General features: G+C 31.8%; 1 long non-coding RNA gene across 1 annotated transcript; it reads right to left on the bottom strand.

Annotated features, from left to right (window-relative positions):
* Positions 1-2,744: 2,744 nt before the first annotated feature.
* Positions 2,745-13,876, bottom strand: LOC143078071 (uncharacterized). The gene is made up of 4 exons (XR_012979034.1): positions 13,758-13,876; positions 7,549-7,607; positions 6,698-6,808; positions 2,745-2,866 (listed from the first exon to the last, which is right to left on the bottom strand). It is a non-coding gene; the product is annotated as an uncharacterized LOC143078071 (long non-coding RNA).
* Between the last annotated feature and the right edge of the window lie 8,807 nt (positions 13,877-22,683).

Below are 22,683 nucleotides of genomic sequence, written 5' to 3'. Positions count from 1 at the left end.
CCGATGAGTTCAGCCTTTTTCAACGGATTTTTAGGGGAGGGTTGGGATCCCGCTAACATGTTTAACCCCGCCATATTATGTAGGTATGTGCCTGTCCCAAGTCAGGAGCCTGTAATTCAGTGGTTGTCGTTTGTTTATGTGTTACATATTTGTTTTTGTTCAATTTTTTTATACATAAATAAGGCCGTTAGTTTTCTCGTTAGTTTTACATTGTCATTTCGGGGCCTTTTATTGCTGACTATGCAGTATGGGCTTTGCTCATTGTTGAAGGCCTTACGGTGACCTATAGTTGTTTATTTCTGTGTCATTTTGGTCTCTTGTGGACAGTTGTCTCATTGATAATCATACAACATCTTTCTTCTTTTTTTTAAATATTAAAACAAATGTCAATTGTTTTTCATATTTATTTGTAATGTACTGTAGCAGCAAAACAAAATATGTGATTAATGCTCATGCATCTAGATAAATCTTCGGTAAGCTTAAGGATGAGTATTTAGTATTCTTACATTTCCACTGAATTTTAAAAGAATCGAATGGAAAAAGGGTATTTGGATTTTTTCCCAAATCTTTTCATGTACTTCTTTACCCTTACTCATGTTACTGCAAATCAAACAATTTCAGCAAAATGTTTTTCTTGCAAAGTTGCTATATATGGTTTATATCAGAAAACTGTTTTTATTGAAAGAAAGATAACTCTACTTTTACTACATATTTTCATACGACTCTGCTTTGGTATTCATACTGCATAGTTATCCTAATTTACAGTGTATCACTGTTTAGTTTTTTTAAGTTATCAAAATTATCTTTTTATTTTTCAATCAAATCAGTACGTTGTTGTACTGATTAACGGAGAGTTAAAATTTAGAGGTAATATTTTAACGTCAGAAAGATCTTAGTAGTAACAAACTGCAGAAAGATTTGTTAATATACTTCTACTGAAACTGACTTATGGCTGGCAGGGCCGTAACTACCTATGAGGCAGGGGAGGCAACTTTCTACAACATTTTTTTTTGAAGTTATTTATAATGAAATATTGACAATATGTACACGAAGAACTTGAATTTATATTAAAAACAACACAAGTTTGTACAGTTTTTACAGTGTTATCATGATACGTGATATATCAGTCATTTTCCGGATTTTTGATCGAAAGTGAACCGTTTCAGTATTTTTATTTTTTTTCGTGTGGCCGTCCGTCTTTTATTCAATATTCGTACGAGAACACATATGAAACTTTGCTTTCGACAATTTTGAATAAAACTTTACTATTCATTTTTATTTAGGTGCTCAATTAAGCAGAGGAAGTTTCCATTGTATTGTGAATCTTTTATGATATCGGAAATTCGTTACCGGCTAAATGAGCTGTTGGGTTATTAAATTTGGAGTAGGTCCGGTAAGGACCGATTTTGGCCTCAAATTTCAGGTTCATCTGACGAAAGATTTTGACCACTTTTTAAACACTAAAGTGTCTATTTTATTTGAATTAATTAGTTTATGTGAAAGATTTTAACAGATTTAGTCATTAAAAACGATCCGATTCAAGCTCAAATATGAAAAAATCTACCTAATATGCCGAAAAATGTCACTTTTCAGATGGTTTTTGGTAAAAATGAAAGTGGCCGCATCCGTGTTCATCCTCAATCTTTATATATGTTATGTATTATCATAAAATACAACTTACATTTCAATATTAAGGATGAACACGAATGCGGCCACTTTCGTTTTACACGAAAACCGTCTAAAATTTAACTAAAATGCTAGAATTATGAGGATTTCAGTAATTTAGCATGACTTAATGGTGCTAGTACCGGATATATGTGCATTGTATTGTCAAAAACAGCTCATATTTATGTAGCAGAAGCATTCTACTGTCCAATAAATAACTAAAGGTTTACATTTTAACAATTTTGTAAAACTGCTATATTTTGGGGCCAAAAAGGGGTCTTACTGAACCTACTCCTTTGTTTTAACGTCTCCCGATCGTACGAGAACAATCTGGTCAATGCCTTAGTAGTTAAACACTTCCATTCGTTGTAGCAGGGATTTTCTATACTAAGTATATACTATTATATATAGGTCCCTGGTTGTAGTTATATACCATGATGTCGTTATATACAAAAAAGTACACTTAAAATTACGTTAATTCAAGGTCCTAGATAAAAAACAAAATCTTGCGTTCTATGATTTTGCTTTATATGTTTTTTTAGCTTACCTGTTTGATTTCTAGCAAAAATATCTTTAAATACAGATAATAATTGTTTGCATAAAAAACGCTTCCAGGATCCAGCAATGAGCTGATGTTTCTTAATATTAAGGAAATCGAAGGAAAACGGGTCATTTTTAGCTATATTCAGAAAAAAAAATCAGCGGTCCTTATGTATTTAATGTTAATAATTATAGGTCAAAGTACGGCCTTCAAGACGGAGCCTTAACTCACCCGAACAGCAATCTCAGCTTGTTTTGCATAAAAATTGATTCCAGGTTAAAGCAATACTGATGTTTCTTAAAGTAAAGAAATCGAAGGAAAACGGGTCATTTTTAGCCATTTTACTGAGAGAGAAAAAATCGGCGGGGAGCTGCGCCCCCCAACCCCCCTCTCAAGGGGTCCTCAATCGGCGGCCCCAAAACCCCTGCCTCCCCTGAATTTGAACCCTAGTTACGGCCCTGGCTGGCTCTTCCAAAGGTATAAAATAATAGCCAGTGTAAAAATAAGAGAACTGTAATTTTTGTTTTGAACAATTCTTACCATACAATGTTGTATTAAATGTATATCCGTTTCCTTTCTGAAGACATGTTGTTTTCTTGCACGTCTCAATATCATTCTTATATTCGCCAAACGGTAAACATACACCTTCAATTAAACACCCTGAAAAAAACAATAGAGTATATTATGTCTGGTGTAAAAAGTCAGCATAATGCAATTTCAATTTTACAATGCAAGAGCCATATAACATAAACGCTAGTAACTATGCAACAAGCTGTTTTAATTTGAAAATTATAAACAATTTCACTGTCATTTCTTAAATTTCTAAAAGGTAGATGTGATAATATTTATGAAAGTACAATAAAATTTACAAAAATAAATGGTGTATCTAAAGACTAGAAATAGGTTTGAAGTAATGTTTTGTTTCGAAAAACAGGACTTTAAAACGAGTATCGAGATTTAAAGACCGAGATAACTCAGATGAGAGTTTACTCATTCGGAATCATACCACATCTTCTTTTTTATATGTAAATGAGCAAAGAAAATTATCTATTGGGAACGATTAGTTTTCTTTGGTGTATTTAAAAATCTAGAAATGGGTATTTATTGCAGTACATGATAAAAGTTACTGCATTCAAAGTCAGTTGCCCGTAGTTAAATTTCTGCATCATAATTACTGGTTTTTCTGTTTGTACACAATAACGAAATATGTGACTATAAGTGTCTTTTATTAACTAGATGAATCTATGAATGACAATAATTAAATACATGAGGTCGATAACTAGTTACAGACAAATATAAAAGATGGAATGACTAGGATAAAAGAGAAACTGTTAGAATGCCACAGAAAAGTCCGAATTGGAAATTTGTATTGCAATATGCTATATTTTGACTCCTTCGATAGTCGCTAGAAAATTTATTTGACATACATAAGGTGTCACACTCATTTTTAACAAGACACAGGATACAATGTCTATTTGACAGATGAGCTACGAATGTATTCATCTCACACAACCCACCAATGTTCAACGGTTAGTTAGCAAGGATTTTTACTGCATAAACGGGAAAAGTCGATAGCTCACCATATACTTATACGTTAGCAATGAAACCCTTTGAGTAAACTATGTAAAGTATATCTAAATGCAGTATTCGAACCTGATATTATTAGTTACATAGTGTGCTAGTGACATAATACGGTATAAATGGGGTCAGTAAATTCCATATGGGGTGAGAGCGAAGCTCGAATCCCCATATGGAATTTACTGACCCCATATATACCGTATTACGTCACTAGCACACTATGTAACGAATTTATCTTACCGACTATCTGAACGTGTGAAATTAAGACTAGTGATTCTCAAAATGAGCAAGTCTTCAATACTGTTAGCATTAAGAAAATATTTCCATTGATCCTACAAAAACAGATGCCAACAATAACGACTTGTAAGGTTTAAATGTGTTTTATGAATTTATTTCAATCTTAATCATCAATTTCGTCGTCTGTTGGAACTTTTAAGTTTTTTTCTCAGTACCGTTTTGTTTTTATAAAGGGACATATTATCACCATTACTAACCGTGTATGAAATAAGCCGCGCCCCCTTCTTACCTAATATGGAATATAAAGGGACGTAACTCCACTACTAACCGTGTATGAGATAAGCCCCGCCTCCCTACTAACCTAATATCAAATATACACTGTTTGCACGCGGACGCTTTTAACCAATCATATTCCTGGAAATGTATAGGAGGTAAGATAAATTCTCTTCAGCTTCCTTATGATCAATGAATGAGTGCACTGAATTTTCAGCATAAGGCAAAGATCGTGAATGACGATTATGAAGGAAAGGCAGAAGATATTAAATATGTTCAAACTCAAAAGTCAGAGACAAACGGACAACGTCATTTAAAAATTTAAAAAGCTACTTAAGGATGTACTTAGGTGAGGTTTTGAAATTTGTGTCAAATGTTTGGACTCCTTGGTGTTTTTCCATACAATACAATGTAAAATATTTTGCCCCATAACACCCATTTATTTTTTCCTATAAGACTAAATAGCTCATGAAAGGTTATTTACCAAAATTTTAGAAGATTCTTAATTTTTTTTCTTTTGTTTTGAGACCCAAATAATACCACTGCAAATATAAGGTAAAAGTCCGAGTCAGCCTTTTCCCGCCATATTTTAAATCTCAAATATCTCGAAAAGGAGGTCCATGACCTATCAATATTTTTAGCTTATCTTTATCCTTAATTGATGCTCTACCAGCTTATAGTATCATTTTTAATTTCTTAATTTCTTAATTTTTACCTAACCTCACCTAAGTACATCCTTAAAAGACAAACACAGCATAAAAAGCTAAAGATTTAGCTACACGAACACTACGAAATACAACAAAAAACTTTTTTGTGTAAAACTGCATGCTTCCTTCCGTATATCTTTTTATTATTGATATGGTCGTATTGCTTTCTCCTTGACATATACCAGCGTATCAATAATGCATGTCAAAATACTACTTGTAATCAGTTGCCGTGAAAATATTTCTCATAACGCAGTGGCGGATCCAAGGGAGGGGGTCCCAATCCATTGAACCCCTTATTTAAATAAGACAGGATCTGCCCTGTAACCCAAAACATAATATCTGTTCTAAACTATAAATATATGACATTTTTGAAAGTTGTGAACAGTACAAAAGCAGTTATAGAATGTTGAGGATTTGCGAATAAAAATAATAGTTTCATATGTGAAGAAGGTAATATAATGTATAACCATTCTTTTGGCTCTAGTCAGTAGCTTTAGTAAGCTACATTTATTTGTCTGTGCAAAGACATCATTTACTTTACTATGAATAATCGAACGAATGTCAAGTTTGGGTACATGTAGGTGACAAGCAAATGTAAAAGACGGTTTTTAGGAGGAAAACATTATTTGTTGAAATCACATCAGACAAAATACAAACTGAAGGTGTTTTTTATGCATCTCTAGAATCGTACTTAAATTAACATTACAAATAAAAGAAAACATTTCCTGATTGGAACCAATAAGTATAGGTCTGTTCTATGTTCCTTAGGACTTTCAACCATAAATAAAGAATTGGATTTTCCTTCAGTATATTCGATACCAAAATTTCATAAGTGTCCTTAGCCATGTTACAAACTAAGTCAAATTGATGAGTCTTCCAAGTGCCCCGAGAAACATCTTCCTAAATTACAAATATCAATTTTATCAGCAACCAATGCCGGGTTCAAAGTTATTGTGAAACTACCTAACCTAAAGCCGAAGTGAATTGGATTTGGATAATTAAAAGCTCTAAGGATCCATTTAAAAAGTACATAAAATCCATGACGGCTTTTTCTTGCAATATAGTATTCAAATGTTTACCTTTCCAACAATTTACACGCGAATTCTAAAAGACAAATTGAAAGAGTTGGTCCTGCTTTGTTTTATAACAAAAGTATGGCCAACGTACAAACACGTATCTTTTCCTGTGAGTAATGAATCGTACTTTGACACAAACGGTGATAAGACGATTTTAGATATCAAATTGTGAACTTTCCAGCATGTTCTGCCTATCCTTCCTGAGCTCTTGATATCACTCCCATTTTTTAATGGGATTCGTGGTGCTCATTCTTTGGTTTTCTATGTCCCGTGCTTTCTCTGCTGTTGCTTCTCTTTTCCTTTTTTGTAATTTATACGAATAACAACTGTTTGTATAACGAGACTTTATCAACACATAACAAGAAGGTGTCAATAAAAAAATCTAGCAGCTAGCTAACGCCAATATCAGGGATTTTTCGTTAAAAATGACGTGGCTGGTGTTTTTACAGAGTACAATTAGTTTATTTCTAACAATCATTTATTTACATCTATTCTTTCAGTTTTCAAAACAGAATTTCAGTCTGAGTAACCTTTGTGACACTGCTTACTTTAAAGGTAACTTGGCTGGATGTGGAAACCAAAAATATTGTTCAAAAACATAAAAAGGTATAAAAGCAAACCTATGAATTTTTCAGACGTTTCCCCGCCTGAACAGGTGATTTCTTTACATGCTGATTTGTCTGTATGTGTACCACCATCATCCAATGTCAATTCGTCGTACGTACATGACTCTGAGTGAAATGAAGACATTACAATATAACAATTAGTATTATACAGTGTAGTCCTAATTTTCAATAGCGGATAATTTCTAGTCGAAGAACATCCACCTTCACAGCTTACTATTGTTATAAATATGTTTAATATCAGCAGAAAAGTGCTTTGAGAAACTTATACCTTAAATTCATTTTTTATTGAAAAATAAATAATGGGAAAACAATCGTTCGTGTGTGTATATATAAATCCCGAAGTTAAAGTACATCTGCATTGTATGTTGTAAACCTAAATTATCTACACTACAACAGGGAGTAGGTAATACACATTGATTATGCAACTACCATAATGAAAATGATAAATCATCATATATTTAACTTTCCTTGGATTATTCGAAATAATAGTTTACATTGTTACATAGTAAATAATAAACAGTTCATTTACCGTTCGATTAAACCGCTTACAAACTACATGTTTAAGGTGCACGTCATAGGAGACAAACAAACTTAATTTAACTGGTCTTGACATTAAAATAAATCAAAAGTTTTTTTCATATCATTTTATGACTTAAGAACCAGGACATATCAATTAAAAAAACAAACTGTTTAATATGTAGTTTTTTTGCGAATGATTAATGCAAATTTTATTTAAAAGCAGTTCAAGTTATATGTCTTTATGATAACTAATTTAATAATTAAAAAATATTTTATACCTTTTAACAAAATAAATTCTACATCATATAATATATAAGACAACTTACGAGTGTTAACACTGCTCACGAAAATAAGCAATATCAAAACTGCAATCATAACTTTTAGTCTGAAAAGTAAAGATTGCTCAATGCATTGCATATAACGATAGCATTATATAATTTTATTTCTATTGCCAAAAAAATTAAATACGTTATATAAATTTCAAGCTTCCGACCTAAGGATACAAGCCAAACAGTATTTGTGGTCTTCTTTAAATGATTGAGCTGAAAGCTCAGATTCTTGATAATGTCTTCATTTATAAACGGACAACTCGTTATATCAAGTAACGTTTAATTATAGCAATAATACAGTCAATTATCTTAACGGTTAAAAAATCACTAATACAACAATATAAAAAAATATAAGAAAATATGAAATAAAGCACATGCTGTGCTACCAATGTAATTACGTTAAATGAAATTGAATGAAAACACAATAATAATCGTAACTTGACTGTGTCAATATTTTAAAGAAAAGAGTTATTATTTATGATTCAAGTGTTAAATTCTCATATAGTACCATATTCAGATGGAGGCTATACATCAGAGAGATACACTCATTAATTAAAGACCAAACAGCCTATTTATTTCTACCAGTGATTTTTCCTTAAAATTTTGTGTGAAGGTATTTCATGATTTGAAGAACAAAAAATGATGAAAAAAATTGGGGGTCACCGACTTAGTTTTGTCGCTATAGCAACCTCAGTATCGTGTTTTCCCGTATATTGACATAATATTTGCTTGTTATATAAACTTTGCAAAAGATCCTTTATACCAAACCTACAAGCATAATTCTTGTTTCACATTAAACAGCAGATTTGTATCTATCAAATACATGTTCGAGAGTTTAAGCCTCATATTGTTTTGATCTTTAAAAATATGATTTATTTCATTCCCGCCAAAAATAAAACGTAAAAATGAAAAACGTTTCCAGTATCAAAAAATATCTACCAGTGATTTCTTTATAATAATTTCGAGAAGGAAAGTGCCACGTGTACTCTTCAAAATAAAGCAAACAAAAGTGTATGTCACCGACCTTTCAAAAAAGTTATGAGCAATTTTCATGTTTTTTTCTTGTTCGTTTTGAAGAAAAGAGTTGTCTTTCTTCAGAACATTGCATCTGACGTCATAGTTCAAACTTCCCTTGGTGGTACACTATTTGAAAAAATATCTCACAAATTGGACGTTTGAAACCCACATTTAAATTTCCAAGAATAATAACTATAATCCGTCGAAATGGAAAATTGTTTGAAATATAACCTTTCTCGCCGCTTTTGTTAGGAAAGTCTGTTTTTGTCCTCTGTCCCTCATTAGCAAAATTATTGAAAATAAATGAAAGATGGCACTGGCTAACTATAGAGTATTTGACTATATCAGACTATATGTGTGTGTGTTTTTCGCGTCAATTTCAGAAGTTTGCCGTAATGAACTCATTTGCTACTGTTGACAGACGGACACACAAAAGCATGGACGGACTTCTTTATACCATTATATTTCCAGACTAAGGCGAACGTATAGAAATTATTCCATCTGGTTTGTGAAGTCATTATTTCTGAATATTTTAGATATAGGGAAATTAAAATTATAGGTATAATATATGAATTAAAGTTTTTTATACATCTATCATGAAATACAATCCCTGTTATTACAACCTCACATGACGATGTTTTGAATAAATGAGACAGTAAATATAAAATACAAAAAGTTTTAATTAAAAAATTAATTTAGAAATCATTTTCTGTTGAAAACTACAAAGTTAGATTTTTCCAACAGGATAATATATTATAAATCTAAATTGCTGATGTAAATTAAAAAAAAGGACCAGGTTGTTGCCGGAATTGAAAATCTAAATTTGTTTTCAATCTTTCCAGTCATAGTTTTAGCTAAATGAAAGGGAGAGATTTTATGTTGGATATTATTCTTGGAGCAATTGTTTTTGTCATAAGTTAAATTTACAACTATTTTATATGTTTTGCCTTACAGCTAATTTCCTAATGCATGTAGGGTAACACTTTGGTTGGCTTCCTTGATTTGTTTATATAAATGTTTATTCAAGCTTTGTAATTAAGATTGACATCTTCATATATAGGTATGTAAACCTGTATACGGTATATGATAATTCTATCTCGGAACTTGCGTATTGGACATTAACAAAATATACCAACAAAGCAAGCAACTAACTAAAGTGATGATCTACATACAGTATGAAATTAGCTGTAAGCTTCAGTGAGATCAGGCGAAATGTTTATCATTTCTTCTTAAGGGGGTTCGCGGGTCTAAATCATTTATATAGGATTTCTCTATATTTTTCTATAAATGAACTTTATCTTATAATTAATAGAAAAATAAAATAAAAACGTGGGGTCACCGTTCATTTGCGCTCACGTTCTGCCTTCGAAAGAAGCATATATTTTTGTAAAGGTGGTTTTGTTCTGTTGAAGTAATAGGAGAAATAAAGGTTATATCGAAAAAAAAAGAATGAAATTTATTACAGAAATCGCTCAAATGTTACAATAACTTAGTTTAAGTACAGCTTATATGGAAATTATATTAAAAAATATAGGTCACCGATGAGTTAAAAAAGATATTTCAATTTTAAAGCCAAAAAATGTCATTTTTCCACCAAAGGGAGATAATTTGGAACTTTTTCAATGATGTATACATTTTAAAAGTCATCTGGGGCCAACACATTTTTTTTATTTTGAATGATGTTTGTACCATATAAAAATTAACAACTACAAAAGGTAACAAATAAAATTTGAAATGAAAAACAAATGTTTATTTTTATTCTGAAATTTGTATACCCTCGAGCCTCCTTAAGACAAATTGAAATGAAACAAAGGACAAACGACAATGACCCTTTGCCATAATTACAAGATTTTTGTCAAATAAGCAGTATAAATAAATTTTAACTTCATTGCAAGATCGGATATTATTTAACAAGAATCGTCCAGACATTAGTTACATGGATACGTTGTCAGTATGTCAAAACTTCTAGGAATAATTTTTTATCGGCCTGACCTTCTGAATACTTAAATTTTTTAAATTTTGAAAAATTAACACTAAAATTTGAAGGATCAAATCATAGTAAACATGTGTATTAAGTTTTAAGTTGAAAGGACTTCAACTTCATCAAAAACTACCTTGACCAAAAACTTTAACCTGAAGCAGGACAGACGGACGAAGGAACGAACGGCCGCACAGACAAGAAAACATAAATTGGACATAAAAATAACTTTCACCTATCTAATAACTCCGGTAACCTGTACACAATCGGCGCAAATGAAAGACAAAATGAAAGAATAAAAAAAAAATGAAATGCATATTGGCGGAAATACAAGACAAAATTTACGCATGTGAAAGAATAAAAAAAAAAAATGCAGATCGGCGCAAAAAAGTAGAGATCAAAAGTTATATTTTATTGTTTTCATTAGAACAAAGGTTAAATATAGTGTAGTATCTTTTGTGTCCATTTGTGTTAAATTTCCACAAGATATCCTCGCAACGCTTAATTCCTCTGTACTTTGGAGACGTATTTTTAAGCGTACACCATGTTGGAATTAGTGAAAAACGCGAAATAGGACGTTATAATTTGACGTTTTTTTCATTGCTAGAAACAACGTCATAGAGCTTTTATGTCACTACCAAGTTGCGTTAGTTGATGCGCATTAACAATAGGCTGTTTGGTCTTTAAAAACAATTTTTCTAAGATATTATGCAAAATGAACAAAATATACATCCGTTTTTGTTAGTTTAGGGAGGGGGTTCTAAAACCAAAGGATGATGATAGCTTTGTAAAGTGACGATTCATTGTTTATATCAGACTCCGATATTATACTCTGTAATGTTTCGGGCCCTTTTAACGTTGGTATGTAGTCTCGTCTATTGTTACCACTAAAGTTTTAAGTACAGACCCTATATCGATGGGCCTTTGGAGTGAACATTACATAATTATCATAATTAACATTTCTTTATTTGGATTTAATTGACAAATGCAGACATAAGTGAAGTTAGGCACGGCATTGTACTTATGATTATAATCATGTTGCTGCACAAGTAATTTTTTGTAAATATGTGACTTTATATTAAATTTAAATGTGTAAATCCTATTTTCAATCTTTTCACTTGACGTACATATAATAAAAAAAAAACTTTCTAAGATTATCATTTATATGTTTAAACATGTGTGGTATGCATTGCAAATGGAATTGCTAAACATTACATAATGCTTTATCACATTAATCATATCAGAAAGTATCAAATTTGTCATACATTTTTATTTAACGAATACCTCAACAATAGGAAAATACCTGCCTTTTCTCTTTATTGAATCACAATAGAATTGGTGTTGACTCTGAGAAGTAAACTTCAATTTCAAAATTTAGCTATTTGTAATTGTCAAGCTATAAATAACTTATAATTTTCACTAAATGATTAAAATTTATATGCATTACATTAAGTATAATTTATTATTTTTTTATGTCTAAATTTTAAAACTTTATAAGTTGAACGAGGACTTTAGAATTGAGATTGAACGCGAAACTACGGAAGCGTATTAGCGCCACACATTTTATTTTTTTTATTTTTCTTCCTATGTTTGCGTTATAACGCAAACATTTGCGTTATAACGCAAACCTTTGCGATATAACGCAAACCTACCTTTGCGTTATAACGCAAACCTTTGCGTTGTAACGCAAACCTTTGCGATATAACGCAAACCTACCTTATTTGCGTTATAACGCAAACCTTTGCGTTGTAACGCAAACCTTTGCGATATAACGCAAACCTTTGCGTTATAACGCAAACATCTTTATTTCAATTATTCATTAAGTTTTGTATATATGTCCGTCTGTCATTCATTTCGGATGTGATTTACTAGTAGATAAAAAAAGAAACATACATACAAGGCCAAATCATTATAATAAATATGCATAGGAATAATGGAATAATTGAAGTGCAATTATACATAAATTAAGACTGATTTGTGCATCAGAAAAGTATATAATTTAACAAGAAAATAGATATAGTATATAGTCATATTAAAATTGAAAGATCAAAAATAATGTCATACAATTGTGAAACCTCCAAGTCAAATAGACAAAATGATCTTTCTGCTTTAAAATGAATTATTAATAAGGAAACATTTTTTTTAAATCTCAGAATATGATCAAGATTCTTTGATAGAAAGTCATTGAATTTTCATTTCAATATAATGAAGTATTTTTAAGATGCTTGGGTAGCAATTTGAATAGAGAGAACATAATTTTATTAATAAAACATCTTCATTCTATACATTTATTGCCAAAGGGTAGCTTGTTTGAATGTAACCTACTTTACACAGTTCTCAAACGAGAGCTTACTTTGGAAGTATATTTATATTCGGTTATAGCTATATTAGCAGGGTTGATTTTTTTCTTAGGTATAACCTCAATTTACTCAATTTTCTTTGTAATATATATACTAGTAGTAACTTGGATATCGTTTTTGGGGACCTTTATAGTTTGTTGTTTAGTGTGAGCCAATGCTCCGTGTTGAAGACCGTAATTCGGCCTATGATGGTTTACTTTTACGAATAGTGACTTAGATGGAGAGTTTTCTTATTGGCACTCATACCACATCTTCTTATATTATTATGCTCATTATTAGTCATTGATATGATCTAATTATTCAAGCAGTTTACTTTGCAATTACTACAAAGGTGATAAATTTTATTATATCCAGCCTCCTCCATTAATAACTACTGTTTCCTTTGAATCTTAAATAAGAAATAAGATAAAACAAATGTTTGCGTTATATCGCAAAGGTTTGCGTTATAACGCAAAGGTTTGCGTTTAACGCAAATGTTTGCGTTATAACGCAAAGGTTTGCGTTATATCGCAAAGGTTTGCGTTATATCGCAAAGGTTTGCGTTAAACGCAAATGTTTGCGTTATAACGCAAAGGTTTGCGTTATATCGCAAAGGTTTGCGTTATAACGCAAAAGGTTTGCGTTATAACGCAAAAGGTTTGCGTTGTAACGCAAAGGTTTGCGTTGTAACGCAAAGGTTTGCGTTGTAACGCAAAGGTTTGCGTTTAACGCAAAGGTTTGCGTTATAACGCAAACATAGGAAGAAAAATAAAAAAAAAAATGTGTGGCGCTAATACGCTTCCGTACGAAACAACAGGTATCTTTTATTTAAAAAAAAATAAATAAGAGAGAAAAACTCAAATTTTACTTACCTTTGTGGTGTTCGGAATAAAAATGTACGACACAAAGATCTGTTTATCCCAGCTGGTAGTGATTATTGACATCTGGTAAAATCAAAGTCAATATTCATATATATTTTAGATTTATTTTCTTCGTTTATCTTCAATTTATTTCATTTTATAACGCCTGTCATTATATGTCGAAGACACTTTTATTAGTAAACATGCTTAATCGGTTTACTGTAAAATTACCTATTGTTCCATTTTGGTCGAACCCTTATTTGTATATCTGGTAAACAACAGGAAGATATTAATCTAAAGTTAGTATGTACCTAAAAAAGACTTACCTCTTCTGAATGTTAATGAAATGCCCTAGAATATATATGGATGTGATAAAAAAAGTAATCTCTGCATGTTCATTAGATGCCCTAGAGTAGAAATATCAAAGGAAGAATTTGATAGATTCTAATTCTAATACAATTATAATTTTTTCAACATTGTACGACCACCTTAATTATTAGTTTGATATTAAAACATTTTTTTTTTTTGTTGCAGTTCTTTGTTTCTGTACAGTTGTTTATAACGAAACTACATGTTGGGCGAAAAATTATGAATAAAAGTTCTGTTCTATGTTCCTTTGGAATTTCAACCAAAGATGAAGAACTGGTTCTTCCAGCACTGTATTACCAAACTACATATTAAGTGTTCTTACAAACAGCGGTATAGGTCTTATAAATGCTCCACAAAACCAGACGTGGATACTAAAAACATCCAAAGAACTTTAAGAGTTAACATAGTCGCAGACTCTATTATCTTGCAATCTTATTAAAACAGTTGATCATTTCAAGATGCTTGATTTCTTGATTGACAATGCAATTGTTGCGTTTAGAGGACTTGTTTTTCAACAAACAATCGACATTCCCGTCGGAACCAACTATGTCCCTCTTCTTTTCGACTTGTTATTTTATTCATATGAGGCAGGCGTCATACAAGAACTTCGTAGAAAAAAAGAAAAGAAGCTAGCAGTATCCTTTAAATTCACTCTCCACTATAAAGATGATGTTTTTCCACTAAATAATTCAAAATTTGGTGACTATGTTAAACGCATAATCGGACTCAGGATAAAGGATACAACAGGTACAGCTTTAGGATTTCAGTTTTTATTTAAAGAAATATGAAATTACGCTGTACTAATATATTTGTAATAAATCATGAGGTGATTGATTGCTGCATATTCATTATCCAAACTCATCGTTCATTTATCAGTATTGTCGCATGAACTCTCATTTGCCGTTGAAGTGTACATAATTGCACATGCTCAATCACAAAACACAAACATAGTTTCACATGAATATTTTATGGTTGTCTAAACAAATGCGTTTAAACATAATTATATATACCATAACAACAATGTGTTTTTTTAAATCGTTTATTTTTCTGCAATATGCAGTGAATCGATAACACAAATGAATAGAATAAAATATACATTGTAGTTTTATCACGGTAGGAATAGTGTCCGGCTAGGATCGTGGTTTTTCGAGTGATTTGATCGGGCTTTTTCGAGTGTGACCACTTTTTTTCGAGTGAATGTGAACAAAAATGTAAACAAACAGACTTCATCTCTAACAAGACGTGATATAAACGCCTGTGTTTAATATACAAAGTTATATTATGTATGATTGTATTTGATATAGAAAGATATTACTAACCCGACATTATTTTTCGTTAAAAAAAAGTAAAAATAAGCCTTAAAATGCTTGAATTCCAAAAAACAGAATAAAGCCATTTTTATACAAATTACACTGAAAATGTTGAAGAAAATGCATACATAGAATCTATATATCCTTAGAAATACAGACACTTTACAAAAGTTCTTGTTTTTGCATTGAAAACGACCTTTTGAGACTAAATTCATTTGTTTATGTTCGGGTTTTTTCGAGAGCAATCCGGGCTTTTTCGAGTGTGTCAAATTTTTTTCAAGTGATTGTACAGATTGCCTTTAGTTAAAAATGCTATATGTCAGTGTATTTACGATTAAAAACAATAAACAAAGTTTCAAATTAAGTACTTTTCCAGGCATGAACCAATGCAATGCAATGAACATTCGTTCATTTGTATATATTTTGCTGTTTGTCACATTTGATAACTTTCAAGTACAGTACATATTCGAGATGTCAAAAATATAATGTACGCATAAATAATTTAAATTGAGACGTACATACAGATATTTGTATTTCTGATGAGCTATTCATTTCATTGTTTATTGTGCATAAAATAGAATTCAAATGTTTTTGTCAATTGGAATAAAAATCGAGAGGATTAATTGTGTTTGTGTTTTTTTTTTTTGGTTTTTTTTTCATGTTTTTTTTTTTGTCGGGGCGGGGATCAGGCCTCCATTTGTAGGAGTGTTTTCTTACATAGCATTTTTCTGATTCTTCTTTGCTGTCCAGAACTGAGGTTTCTTACTCCGTTTTTTTTTAATAAACAGCAATGGTCGCATGATACACATGTCCCGTTTTCAAAGTTCATTTCTCTTATGCATGGTTGTGTCTTATTATCTATTTCTTGCATGAATAGAAATTTCTCGTATCATCACTACACAGAGTGTGATATGAAAATACGAAAATCTGCGTTAATTTGATCTGCTGGTGTCACACCACCAATTACTCCCTCATCTGTAGAACGTATGTAAAAGTAGCCTTACTATGACACAAAATAGTGCTTTCGATGTCCTTGTTTACTTGTTTACTTGAACAAGGACCAACAAATTTTCAGAAATCAAACTTTTGGTGAAATAGAAATATATTTAGACCATTTCGAGCCAAAATTTACTTGTCTATGAGTTAGAATTAAAATTTGAGGATTATTGCGCTCCACGGTATACTAATGAAAGATTTCGAGAAAAAAAACAGGAATTATTTTTGGAGTACTGCAGATATTCGAAGGTCATTTGTTTTTCTTAGAAGGCTTTAAGGGTATTGGCATGTAGAAATATGATACATGTACATATCAGGATGTACCTGGTTTCTAGGAAGTTAAACTTTGTGTAAGATATTTTGAAAGCTGCGGAAATCGCAAAAGTTGGTAGAACAGACAGGAAATTTTAATTGGTGGTCTGACACCTTATACATCATCATAAGACGATATTACGGCATTTTCACTGGACATTCAAATGTTACGACGATGTACATTTCGTGTGCAAAATGCTAGAACAATGATTCTCGGAATTTTTAGTTTAACGTAATGAGAGTGTTGGCCGTATAAAGACAACTAGGTTTAATAACTTGTGAGAATGGGATATCGCTTGATATCAACTCTCGCCATTTAATTCAAATAGTAATAATAAACTCGCCAAAGGCTCGTTTATTATTTTATTGAAATTGATTAACTCGAGTTGATAAAAAGCGATATCTATTCCCACTCGTTATGACACCTATAACTAATTTCTCAATGTCAAAAACTTAACTTTAACAAAAATCATCTCGTCTGAAACTACTTGACCAAGTTCATTATAGATAGAGATAACTGTAAACAGCAAGAATGTTCAGTAAAATAAGATCTACAAACAAGTCACCATCACCAAAACAGCTAATTTTGCCATTAATTCTATTATTGTCTTTAATGTTGAAGAGTGTCCTTTGTGTGACATGCACTGCAGCAAATAGACTAAGGTGAGTGACACAGGCTCTTAAGAAACTCTATACTGTTAAACAAATCCCATAACTCGGAAACGTAAAATCAATAATTTCTAAAAATTCGAAAGGGATGATAACTCAATAGACAATTCACCGAAGTTCCATGTAAATCGGTTACAGCGTTTTTGAGTTTTCGTCCGACATGCTGACGATGGACGAATGGACAACGGGGTACCTTAATACGTCCCGTATAAAAACTCCATGGTTCATCACGAAATTTTTATTTACCTTGACAACAAAAGTACCAAAGTGGAAAGGGATTAATATATTAGTTGCAATTACTTGTTTCCCAATCAACTATTTATAAACATGTTTAACCTAACAAAAGTACCATGAAATGAAGTTTAAAAGATTATGATTTTCATGCACTTTGTTCTAAATAACTTTTATAAAGGATCTTATAATTTCTAATTTAATACTGGAAAGTTGTGGTAGAACAATTTTCAAACAGAAAACTTTCATTAAATTCAAAAAGGTTAGTTTTGATCAATGTAGTATTATGTTTTTATGATTTATTGAGAATAAGTACTATTTTCATTCATTAAATTACCGGTATAAACTAGAAAAGTCATTTTTTTAAAGTCTAGAATACCTTTTTCTTATTCATATTTTCTGTGAAAAAAACCCGGACCATTTGACTAAAAATCCGGACGATTTCACAGTTGCTCTCGAAAAAACCCGGACAATAATAAACACTGAATTTTTGGTTTAAATACAAGGAGATTGTGCTTCTTTGTTGGTCGAAATATGTAAAGTATTCAATATAAGATGGGTAGTTATGTAAAAAACTATATATATATATATTATAAGTACGAAATAGCAGTTAATTGAAATTATCGCATGTGTTATCACTCGAAAAAGCCCGAATTACACTCGAAAAAATGGACCGAATCACTCGAAAAACCTCGATCCTAGCCGGACACTATACCTACCGTGTTTATATATTCTAACAATTTCATTCGTCAATAAAATTGTAAAAGTATCGAAAAAACAAATAGTTATAAGGAATTTAACAGTACATTTAAAAATTCATTTAACCGCTTATTTTTGAACTCCTAAAATTATTTAATCGATAAAAGTAAAATCATTCTTCAAGAACAATGCAAGTAATCACTTCGCGTTGTCATGGTTAAACAGTACATCGATCCTCATACACGAGGAATGCCGAGTAAAACTAAAAACAAGAGAAAAAATTATAAAATACGCCTTGATGACCAATGAATAGTATGATCGCTTAAATGTTTTTAAAGATATTCACAAATGAAATATTTTTGTATTCATTTTTTTTTTTTTTTTTGTAAAGTTTTATCACAGTTAATAATATGCTTTCCTTAAATCCACTCTCTTTTAACAAAACAATTGTAAAAGCAGGTCAGGAATATTCCATTGGGGCAATGATACACCACCCAACAAAAAAGACGATATATATACAAGCCTACATACATCCATAAACAGATAGTTGTAGAAACGAATCCAATCAAAAATGGTTAAAATCAGTCCATTAAGGTGCGCAAGAGGATTATGCAGCATTTTAATGTTCTGACCATTTCCTTAAATTATGCAACATCATTTTTATTCAATACGAATTAAACTATATACGATTTATTTCGCAGATATTCACACAATTTGTTCTGAATTAAAGTATGTCAACTTTAACAGTACAAGTAGACTTAAATATGATGTTACGGTAACTTTTGGACTTGTGAAATTGGTTTAATATTGAGATGATTTAAATGATATACTCATATTAGTACGGTGACCGAGTAAAGAAAAGTCGCTTATTTAAGGAGTTTAATCGTCATTCGGACTATACGGCTATAAATCACAGTATTGGTAGATCAAATATTAAACTTAACATTTTGACTTGTCGTCAAAAAATCGTTCGGTGCAATTTTTGTAAAATGGGCTTTGAAGTACGTAAGTTAACTTAAACGAAAAATCGACTTAGAAAAGTTTTAAGGTCTACATTGTAAAATTACGTCCGTGTTATGATTTCTGTTATTACAACATTGTTGTTACACCTTATTTTAACGATTCAAAATGAAGTTTAGCAAAATTAATCCGTTATTAAAGAGTTTATGTAAAAAAATGACACTACGAATATTTTGCTTGAATAGAGTACGTTTCAATTCAATTTCATCATTTTTTAACGCAAAATGTACATTAATTAACATTTATATGATATTTTATACCTTTATTAATTAATAATATCTCAGAAGCACAAATTAAGCAATTCAAGCCAAACACAAGTCCTTACTCTCATATGACGGAGCTATTCGAAGCACATATACAGCCTCTTATAAATACAAATAAGCAATGAGGGCTGTATCACTTACATTCAAATACTGGGATGTGTTCCTTGAAGCAGTAGACATTTTGCTGTCAAATGTTAGAGCAGGACGAGAGGGAAATTGGTCACTTCCTTGCGATCGTCATCTCAAATGTAACCTTATGTTTTTTTGTAACAAACCGTACTATTTACTGAAGGTGGATGCCAGTTTACATAGTTGATATGCTTCAACTTTCTGCGAATATTCGATCATGGATGGCTACTTTTCTTAAAGACAGACTCCTGGACAATTTAACGGTCAAGGACCGACATGGCAAGAGAAAAGACCGCTATAAAAGCCCCAAGGGGATCAGGTGGCACTGTAGGCATAACAAATCAAAAGTCTGCGCTTGTTAGATGGACCCTTACTAGACATTTCCTAGAACCCCTTAGTCGTGTAACGCTGAAAATGGCTGGAATTGCTGCAGATAATGCAAATTCACAAGAGGAAACAAAACAAACAGCAATGAAGAGAGACGAAGAACATGTTATTGCTATTGTGAACCATCTGAATTATCCATGACTGATCCTTTTGATGTTGAGACCCATCATCCATGTCTTATTAATATCTCTTCTGGAAAAAGCATGCTTCAAGAGATATTCGAGATTCTTTGCTCACAGCTGTAAAGGAAGGATTGAACATGTCTAAGCATTGTATCACTAGTTCACTTTCTTTAGGTCCTTCAAGGAGTTTTTATAGTCCAATATCAAAGTCAAAACTAAAAATGGTGAAAACATGACCACAAAAACAAACCTTAAATATAAATCGGGGGAAATACTTTCAGGTCACATACATCCATAACTTGTATTTAGACGTGCACTGAATGTGGCAAAATATAGAGATGATGTACCATAGAACATGTGTTGTCGCACCCTGTAGGTCATATTCCAATTTCCCTTTTTCAAGATGACGGCACCATGAGAAAATCATGTAAGTCTTATTTGTTGAAGTAATTAGAATCTGAAGTTCCCTGAGCACTTTCCGTACCTTCCTTTATACTATCACTCCCAACTTACAGTTGGTAAGGCATTGGTTAAATGTATTGATGTTTAGAAAGGTAACCTAAAACATTCGGTGACATTGCAGCTGACTATTAAAACATATGTCTCAACGAATTTCTATAGCGCAAACTGTAGCAGATGTTTTTGACCGCTACGTCATGAACAACTCTATAAAGTCTGTCGAAAGGGAACGCCGCACAAAGACTATAACTTCCACCAAAGTGTATCAGATTATTCCTGACTACAAAACTTTTACAAATCCCCTATGATTCCATCTGATGTGAGCTTTGCATAACCAGAACGTTTGTATATTCCGAAATTGTCAAATTATACCAACACTGTTAATGGCTGTCGCAATTTGTTAAGCACTCAAGAGGAGGTCAATAATCGATGTTTTAAACTTTGACACCAAGTTTAGAGAAATGGGAAATAGTGGAAGAACAATCATACGGACCTCTAATACAGATGTGATTGTTCTGTGCGTTTACTACTATAAATATATGACACATACGACCGAGTTGTGGGTGCATGTGAGGAACATTAGCAGTGTAAAGGATGGGCGAAGATTTTCCCCCATTCACTAACTATGTGTCTGTCTTCCCCACCAATTTGTAAACTATTGCCTGATCATCATGCACTAACCGGATGCGACATAACTGTCTCTGTTTAGAGTAGGTAAACAAACTGTCTACAAGACTTTGAAGGAAACACACGACTATTTCGGTGTTTTTTTAGAGTTTCGGTAATATTGACAAAGATGAAGCCCTTGCTTGCCCATGGAGGTTAATTTCAAAGCTTTATGATCAGAAATATCTCTTTAAAACCATTCCATCATAGTAATTATTCAATGCACTTCAAGCTTGCCACCAGTAAAGATGCAAGTTTAGTCAGGTTACCTCCCTGTGAGGCAGCACTGAAACAGCATGTTTTATGTACTTTGTTTCAAACTAAAATTTTGGAGCACATTACACATTGCTAACCCCCTTATTTCGTCAATTTTACAATACGGTTGGCGAAATTTAAATGATTCGTTACACCCCGTGTATTTTAATGGGCATATGTCAGCAGAATTCTTGCAGGATCTTGTGTTTTCATTGAAGGGAAAATGTCCCTGTAAAAAAGTCATGTGTTTGTTCACAACAAAACCCTACATGCCCGAGCTTTACTCCTGTAAAGGGTCAGAATTATATAGAAATTGCAAATCATGTTCCTTGACAGATGAAGCAGAAGATACTCCTGGCATAATTCTGTTGTGAGGATCTCTTTGGTTGGAATTTTGAATTATAACTGTTTTCGTGGTATTGGGTGCTTTGAAGTTTTCATGAATTACATGAATGAGCTTATGCAAAATACACATCCATGATAGCAGGCTTCAGTTAAAATAATAATATTTATCATTTGAGGTTGAATGTCAGCCGGTAAGGTAACTACTGTAACTTTATTAGAATATTTGCATAATAGATCAAGTGTTTGAAAAAAGCCAATTTCCAGAATAAATCGATTTCCTATTTCATTTTTGTTTCATTTTCGAGATAATTCATTGTTTAATGATTTGAAAATAATGTCTGTATCTGAAATTTTACCTAAATTGTTGTATATATCTTCAAATTTCAAAATTATGGAAGAAAAAAAATAAAAACAAAATTTGATCTTTGACCCTGTTTTATGCAAAACTGTTACCACATTTCTTTTTGACGACATCGTTATTTCAAAAGTACTCATTTTTCCGAATCGAATGATATATAATATAGCCATATAGTATGTTTGACGATTAAATCTGAAAAATATTGGGTCTGGTCACCGTACTATATATAGTTTCATTTTGTTGTCATGAGAACACATGGAAACGAATGTGTTGGGCCTGAAACATGTGCTGGTATATTTGAAATCATTCAATTTAAAACACTTTGATCTTGTTATAGTTAATATGTGA

Source organism: Mytilus galloprovincialis, chromosome 6, assembly GCF_965363235.1.
Source record: "Mytilus galloprovincialis chromosome 6, xbMytGall1.hap1.1, whole genome shotgun sequence".
Lineage (NCBI taxonomy): Eukaryota > Metazoa > Mollusca > Bivalvia > Mytilida > Mytilidae > Mytilus > Mytilus galloprovincialis.
This window is presented reverse-complemented; position numbering and strand designations above follow the sequence as displayed.